Source organism: Ixodes scapularis, unplaced genomic scaffold (genome assembly GCF_016920785.2).
Source record: "Ixodes scapularis isolate PalLabHiFi unplaced genomic scaffold, ASM1692078v2 PGA_scaffold1__304_contigs__length_218370807, whole genome shotgun sequence".
Taxonomy (NCBI): domain Eukaryota; kingdom Metazoa; phylum Arthropoda; class Arachnida; order Ixodida; family Ixodidae; genus Ixodes; species Ixodes scapularis.
Genome location: NW_024609846.1, coordinates 88,834,817 through 88,843,850, shown reverse-complemented (window position 1 = coordinate 88,843,850; position 9,034 = coordinate 88,834,817).

Below are 9,034 nucleotides of genomic sequence, written 5' to 3'. Positions count from 1 at the left end.
CTATTATATCTTTGTTTTTGTGTGTGGAAGTAAAGTTATTTATTTTACTCTAGATGTAAAATATACCGGAAGGTACAACTTCACACTGCATCATCTTTTCTCAAATTATTAGTCTCTAATATGATACCACTTTGTACGCTTATGTAAAATGCTGTATATAGTTTCTCCTCCCTTTTACTGTGTGACCGATCGCTCTTTTTATCAATGACCTCATCTGAATAAATGTATATAAAAGATTTCTGCAAGTTTCATGAAACTGGAACTCAGAGTCACTTCTTGTATAGGACACTGCTAAGTGTAGGCTTTCAAAAAGGACCCTACTTTGGGGAGTTGTTTCTTCTTTCACAGTGCAATGATGCAACATGTTTTTAATAGAAATGAATGCCGAAATAGAGTATAACAGGGTACCCAAATTTTAAAAAAAAAATCGAAGGTGGTGTTTTTTTTTATTCGCATTGGAATTTTTCTTTGTTTGATTTTTTTCCCATGTTTGCCTAAATATATTGTAACTATTGTGTCACTCAGATACCTTATTTATTTTTTCAATAATAGCCATATATTAGTAAAATAATGTCTGCAAGTTATGTAATAATGATTAAATTATTTCATGAGATACAGATTTCCAAAGTTTGCCATTTGTCGTTCGAGCAGGCATGTTTGGCAATTTTTAGAAAACTAAATAAATTTTTAATAAATATTATTACTTTATATTACAAGCAAGTTGTACCCATAGTTTGTTTGTAAAAAGTTTTAAAATTCTTCTAATTTTATTGTTTTAATTATTCACTTTCAAACTTGCCCCCTCCATCAGTGCGCGTTATCGCAACTGTCCACCTCTCCCTGCCTTACGATTTTTCTTGTCTCCAAATTTTTTTTTGGTCAAAACTAAGTGTGGATTCGTTTATACCAGACACTAGACAATGTCATATAAAAACATCAGTTGATTTAAAAATGTCGACCAGCCACCCTTTGGTCGATCTTATCTGAAATCACCCTGATATTAAAAAATTTCAAGATGTTTAGCACTTATATTTTTAAGTGTACTTTAGGACCACGTGTTTCTTTTAATTTACAGCTCCCATTAAACAGTAGATATATCGGTAGGCGATTACTAATTGCTTCGTCAACTACTCGCACTGAATGTTTTACAAAGTATGCCTGTTTTACAAAATTTATCATCTAACACCTCACTAAAGGACAAGCTCTTTCTCAGCCCATTTTTTTATTTCTGCGCGCGTCAATCATCAGTCGGCATACCTCACTGCAAAACCTCAGCCTACATTTACTCCTTCATTCCTCGAACGCCCTCTGATTGGAACCACCTTCCCGCATCTTTAGTAAACATACCATTCATTGATTTTTTTTAGAGCTGCATTAGTTAATTCTTTATGTAGGATGACAGATCTTTTTCGTAAGGCCCCTTCTGGCTGCGCGGTGAAACACAGAGATCCCTTCGTTGAATGTGCGGAGGGAGTAGTATATCAGATTCCCTTATCATGCGGAAACAAGTATATAGGTCAGGCAGGTAGGTGTGTTAATGATAGGCTGAGGGAACACAATCTTAAAGTAGGAAATTATCGGGACGGTCATCTGTCTCATCATTGTCAAAGTTGCAAGTGTGTGCCGTTGTTTTCCGAGAGCAAGATTCTGGCACGGCACAAGAAAAAAACTGTGAGGGAGATAGTCGAGGCAGATGAGATTAAGAAGGGTGGTGCAGCATGTGTCAGCGTGGCCTCAATTGATTGACTGGACAGGGAGCGTGCGTTCCTCAATGACGCGGCCTGGCACCGGGTTGGCTAGTGGTGGAGCAAAATCAGAAACTCGGATGGTATAAAAGTGTCGTTTCATGTAATAAAATCAGTTGTTCGTAGCGCACTGTGCTGTCTGTTTCTCGCCTCTTTGTTCCTGTTTTTTAGTGCTAAAATGTATTCCAAATTCCAAAACCAACTAGCCCAACAATCTACTCTACTTTCTGATGACCTTGGAGGCCCACACCCCTCTCCACTATCCTCTTTGTGAACTACAGAATAAAAAACCAAGCCATTCTCGCAGCTCGCAGGGCCGGGAAGGGGGGGGGGGGGGGGGGGGGGGAGTAGGAGGATTTTATTGTCAAGCCGTTCGCTGATAACCGAAACAAAGAAGACAAGCTTTTTCTTTATTTTTATTTGGAAATATCACTATATCCCGTAAACAAATGAGTAGAAAGGCTCCTCCCCAGTGCCGTTTGGATTTTGGATAAGTTCCTACCGCAGATGAAATTCTACTGCGATATCCTCTTCAACGATCTGCAAATTTCCAAGGCCGATTTGGTCAGCATGCCTGCTTCCCATTTTTCCCCCTCAGTTTCTTTAACCTAACGCCACTCGCCACAGCCAACGGTGCTGTGGCGCCATCCCATGGCGACGTTACGACCTTTATATACGTGCGCCCCAAACCAGTCTAAGGTCAGCGCATGTACCAGGCCACTAATGCGAACGCATTAAAAGAGAAGATGGAAATTTAGGACCACGAAATCAAGGTAATAAACGGTAGGCAGCCCAAACCAAAACCAGAACCAGCCTGGACCCATTCACACAGGTGCAACACGTGTGGCCATTTGCTGAATCCAGACCTCCAACATGCTCCCCCCCCCCCCCCCCCCCTATACCTCCGAGATTGCCAGTGCGTCACCATTACACAGCTTCGTGCTTGAACCATAAGCTGCCGCAACATTTTTTAGCACTGCTTTGAATCAGCGCGGGATTCTCGCCGCCAAACAGATCCACATTTCGACTGCCGCCCGCTCAGTTCGCGACACGGAGAGGCGGAAAAACGTTAGCACAAGGAGAGGAGAAGACGAGAGCGCGTGGGGACGCCAGAACGCCGGGGCTCTTAATGGAATGCTTAGTGAGTAGACCTAAAGCTAGCTGCTTTTATCTCCACTGCACTCTTCAAACGCGTTAGGGCGGTATAACACTTTCGCCCCATATCCCAGGGGAAAACCAAACAGCCGTCGGATAGCCAAAATAACATGATATTTTTGTACGGTTCGTCAAAATATTAGGCGCTGGAGAAAATCGGCCATCTCCATTTAAACCCTATTTGGCGCTCTTTTTTTTTTTTTTTTTTTTTCACTTTCGTCTATTGAGAAACAAGGCGAAAGTGCCTAAGAACGCACCTGATCTTGATGCAGAGCAGTCTCCTTCCGCACAATAAAGTCTGGATGGAAGGATGAATGTCTAATAATGGCTATATATACCCTTTGTAACGATCGGCTGCTTGCGCCACCTAGCTTAACATTTCGTCATTCCTTCTTTTTTGGAATTTTATTAATTTTGTTCTAACACAAACCCCCGCCCTCCCTAGATTCCCATTGCTTATTTTAGCAAAGTAGAAATTTGGGCTAGTTGGTTCATGATCAGTATATACAGCGCCAAAAAACGACAGGACGAAGACGAGAGTAAACAGGACGAGGCGCACTCGCAACTAAAGTTTATTTAGGAAAAAACACATAATATATAGGCCGTTAAAAATGCCTATTCATCCCATCACTCCAGAAGACCTCTTGATAAAATCAAACTCTTTCCCTGAGAGGGCAAGGGAAGGCTCGCTAACGCATTCATCTCCCTTTGCTCTAATCTCAAACGCCTCGTGCACTTCTCGGCATATTTTATCTTTGTATTTCGCCAGAACCTTCACATCATGCAGAACTGGTGAGCACGGGCAGCGACTACAATGAACAGGGAGATGAATGCGTTAGCGAGCCTTCCCTTGCCCTCTCAGGGAAAGAGTTTGATTTTATCAAGAGGTCTTCTGGATTGATGGGATGAATAGGCATTTTTAACGGCCTATATATTATGTGTTTTTTCCTAAACAAGCTTATTTTAGAACGCGGCTCTTAGGCGTCCGTCTCCGGCTTCAACGGCGTCGCCGTCGGCGTAACCGCGCGGTGCATTATGGGTAAATTTCCCGCTAAATTTATCGGAAAAATTTTCCCGTTAAATCTAGCAAAAAATTTTCCCAACAAATTTAGCGGAAAAAATTCCCCCGCTAAATAATTCCCAGCTAAAATTAGCCAAAATATTCAAACGCTAAATTTAGCGGAAAAGTTTTTTACTAAATTTAGCGGAAAAAATTCTTCGCTAAGTTTAGCGGGAAAATTTTCCCGCTAAATTTAGCGGAAGTTTTTCCCCTAAACGGGAGGAAAGGAGATGGGGCATAGCCTCCTCTCCGTACCTTCCCATCCTCCTCCTCAAGAGCTGCGCTCTAATTCGGCGTTACAGGGAGTTGTAGACATCTTTCATTTTTATTTGTATGTTCCCCCTCCCTAGATCTTTGCCACCAATCTTCCAATCTTTTAGTAACGCAATTCTTTCCCTTTCCATTCATCCATTCATGTCTGCAAATCCCAGTGCCCCCTTCAAATCCGTAAAGCCCCTCTATCCTGGGAAAAGTGGCGCCATTCTTTGAACTAGCCGCCGCGCACATTATTGGCCAGTCATCACGTGACATCTGGCTTTCGGTTTTGGACATCGGAACGCCATGAATTTCCCAAGATGTTGCTACGCCGCAGCTGACGGGCTGCTGTGCATGTAGAAAAGTCGGCCGGAAAGCTTTTCAGTGTTCCCTCTGGAACGGAAAATGAACCTTGGAGGAAAATCTTGCTTCACCGAATCGGTCGAAAAGATTTCAACCCGACGGGAACCGCAAAGTTATGCGAAGTGAGTGCTCTGTATAAAGCTCACCAGCATGCAAAAAGACAACATGTTTAGAGCGAGTTATGCACCCCATATTCCAAGGTAAACGCCAGCGATGTAATAGCGAGCACACCATATTGCCAACTTGGCATGCACGAATGCCCGTGCCGTGGAAGTAAAGGCCCCTACGCACTGTTGCGTTTGAGAGCGTTTAACTGCGTTGCGTCGAAAAACGAAAGTGAGTCACCGGCACATCTGTGCTTCGTATGAAGCGTAGAATCCAATTCACAGAATTGCTGGGCATGCGACAAAGGAAGTATGGATGTCCTGCGTTCTCGCAGTCGCAACGCAGTGAAACGTTCTCAAACGCAACTGTGCGTAGGGGCCTTAAGTCGTTCAAAATGGCCTGCTCCTGCTCGTGCTTGTGGCATCGGCGTCGCTCCCAATTATGGGTGCGTGCGGAGTACGCGCTCTCGTCAAGTGTTGCGTGCGTTTTTGCGTGCCATACTTTGTTTCACACGCATAGCTGGCAACGCTGCCGCGGCTCCGGAGCCGTGCATGTGGATGTATCTATACCAGACTTGTGCCTATCTCAAATACTCTACTCAAGATACTGTATATTAAACACTTTTTGAAGCACCTTGGTATCTTGCAAATACCTTTCATAGAGAGTATTTAATACTCTATTTTAATTACAATTCCGAGTATCTTGTACTCATTACCTTAAATACATTTTTGACATTCCGCCATTTTCCGAGTTTGCCGGTACGAAGTGGGGTCGGCGTGGCACGAGCAAACGTGAACATTCTTTCGAGCAACCGAATCCTGTTGCTAGCTCCGATTAGCTACGGTGACTTTAACTGAGCTCGTAAAAATATCGCTTTTTTGCCGACTGTGACTCCTATTTCAGCCAAAAGTTCGTACAATGAAAGTTCTCCCCTCGACCTTCCCAAAGGCGCCTTTTGTTTCTATAGAGTTTCCCCCCCCCCCCCCTAAAAAACAAATCGTCAAACCAAAGGTGTGGTTTTACGTAAGTAAAGATGCCACCCGGAGGCGCAGGCAGACCGGGAAACGACCTACGAGAACAATGGAGACTTAAGTTTCAAGAAATAACAAATAGAAGAAAATGAGAAGTGGACACGCACAAAAAAGTAGACATTTTTGTTTTGCTTTTTGTATATTTGACCCCACTAAAGCAAAATGTCGAGGTTTTTTTTGTGTGTGTTGTTAGTTCGGCACTTATTGCTCTCGCGAACACTGTCTGCAAGAGAACATTGATAAGCAGAGAGCAGTTCAGGAAACGAACTGCGGGCTGGATGACCTCTCAAAATCCCAACAAAGCGCCCCCCAACGCTGAGTGCCTTTCTGAACGCAACCTACTTGAAGAAGGTGCAGCCACTGCCGTGGCTATTATGTGGGTTTTCTTTGTTATCCATTTACTCATATCCGTGTTTCAAATTCGTTTATTGTGAACTCCCCGTATAGGAAATATGGATTGTATAGTAAAACGATGCATCTAAGGTGCGCCGCAGGATGTGATATTCGGCGATGTCACTATCGGCAAAGCGCTCTGACCCGTTCGTCACCCCCACACCTCGGTGCTTACCCAGCGCAAAGCCTATGCACATGCCCACAGGCCTTGTGGGCATGTTCTTTAATAGAGCGCGGGGCATAGTGTAATGAAAAAAAGACCAACAATTAGTGAAGTGACGTTAAGTGCCGGATCTCCCCCGAAAGCAGTCGTCAGAGGATGCGAACTTGACCCACTTGGGTTTTTGTGCTGAGCTGGGCAGGGTGCATGCTGCATTGCTCATGCAGGCCGGAGTGGTAACAAAAGAGCCCCTCCTCCCGCTCACCGGAGTACACGAACTCCAGCCGAACGCTGACGCCGCGTTCGGTTAAGTTAGCCGAGCGCTGAGCCATTGTATTTGTTGTCCCCATTCATTTAGTTCTAAAGTTAACCGCTTGGGGCGCCACGGTCTGATCTTCTCCCCGATAGCTAAAGCGACCTCTTTCTTGTTGTCCCAGAAATGTTTTGTAACATCTATCAGTGATATTGCCGCGTGCGTTGCCCAGCGTAGCCAAATGGTTACCGTGCTTGGTTGTCGCGCGGAGGCTCCGGGTTCAATACCAGAAAGCGGACTTTTCTTTTATTTATTCCTTCAACTTGACATTCTAGTAAGTTCTAGAATTTCGTCGTCTGATTGAGTTACGAATGTTCTATGCGCCGAACTTTCTACGCCGAATGTCCCAGAAACCCACGCGGGTACAGAAGGTGCTCCGAGTGGCGGTCCGGAGTCAGTCTCGTCCCAGCGGTCGATTCTGCTGTTTCTCCGACATCGACGCCTGCGACGCTATAGCCTTTCTCTCTTTTGTTTTGGGAACAAGTTCGCCCCATTAAACGTTTAGTTTCTTCAGTTATTCGCAGTCTCATCATTTATCATTCGTGACAATATTTTGCTCTTTATAGTCGGACTGCATAAAATAGCCCTACGATACTTTTTTCCCGTTTTGTGTTGTTGCGTGCATGCTAATAAACCATTCTGGTAACCCAGATTTGCGTAGCTGCATAAGTGTCGTTGTCAATAACGTCGATACAAATTAAGCAATGCGGAAGTATCTTTAAAAGTAACTGAAATACATTTCTAAGTATTTGTACTCTACTCAAAATACTTTACAGTGAAAATAACTTGAGTAGTATTTTAAATACTTTATGACGCAGGTATTTAGTAACTTAACTTAAATAATTTTATCAAGTATTTTGTCCAAAACTGATCTATACTCCATTTCAATATAAGTGCGAGTGCAGCCAGTGCGACAAGCACGAGTATGTTTTCTCTGACGGCGCTCTTACTGGGCGAGCGTGTGTGCTCAGACCGCTCAAAGTGCGTTCGCTCTCGTAGTGTCAATAGGGTCTCCTTTGCTCGCAGTCTTATTGAAACAAAAACGCAAGCAAATAAAGCATTTGAGATCAACCCCACACTTGTGCGAGCAGCTTTGACAGCGCAAACTTTGCGTGCAGGTCTTTAGCAGGCTAACCTGGGATCTACAGAAACGGGCGTTTCAGGTGGCGTTCATGGTGTGCTCTCGACTAAAATCAGATCTCTTCAATCTATTACAGGACCACTTCAGTATCGACCCATTCAAAACACTAATCATGCTAAACAAAGGAGAGCAAAACATTGAGGAAAGATCCTCTCCCAAGCATTTTTTTTTGTTACCTTCAATTAAGAGAGTAAACCACCACTGCAAGAAAACTGGAAATGTAAGGGTATGTACAACATCTCACAAACCATATAGTTTTTTTTTTCAGTATGACACATTATCTGTTTTACAATACGAATTCGATGCAGAAACTGATGATTTTGGATAGCTCCTTTACAAAATGCAGTTCCATTTATTTGTTTTGGTTGGCTCCCTAAAGTCCCCGAGGCACCCCCAGCAAAACCTGAATAGTACACCACAAGGCAATGGCCACAATACTGAAACACCCCAGAACAGACTGCTGCAGCAACCGCAACTGCTCTTTAGTTTGGCTGTCCGGTACTGTTCCATGGTCGACCGAGGCACCCCTACCCCTTGTGCCATATCTGTCCATTCTAGGAGTGTGTGTCTTCCCGAGGGCCCCCAGCAAGGTCCAAGCGGAACATTTCCCTCGGGGCAATCTGCCGCAGTGACCGCAGCTGTTGGTGAGTTTGCAGTTCGATACTTTTTCCAGGCCAACTGAGGCTCCCTACCACTAGTGCCGTCTTCGTCGATTCTAGGCGAGTGTGTCCTCCTGAGGCCCCCCAGCAAGTTCCAAGCGGTGCTGTACAAAACCTAACTTTTCCAGCTTCCCTAAAGCAGCCTGGTTCGGCAACCCTCCCCCCCCCCCCCCCCCAAAGCTGCTGGTGAGTTTAGCACAATGATACTCTTTCCAAGTCGACCAAGGCACACCTACAACCACTGTCGCCTCTGTTCATTTATTCATTCTAGAAGTGTGTACCGTCCCATGGTTGCCTGAACAAGGTCAGAGCAGCGCCCTACAGGCCCTTACTTCTCCAGCTTGTTCTGGACAGATTGCCGCAGCAACAGCTGATGAGATTTCATTTTCGACTGCTGTTTATTTCCTGGCAGAGTGCAGGAAGTTACACACTGTTACTTACATCCGATCTTATTGTCTCACTGTTAGCCACTTGGCAAGACTAAATAATAATCTTTTTTTTTTTTCAGACACACTGTTTACACTTGGCATCAGGCAGTACCACCAGAATCTCAGTCTTTCTGGTGTACTGATGAATAACAAAGAGCTATAAAGACAACTATATTCAATGCAGATAAAACTGATATTGGCGCAACGACAGGAGTACCTGTTGCAA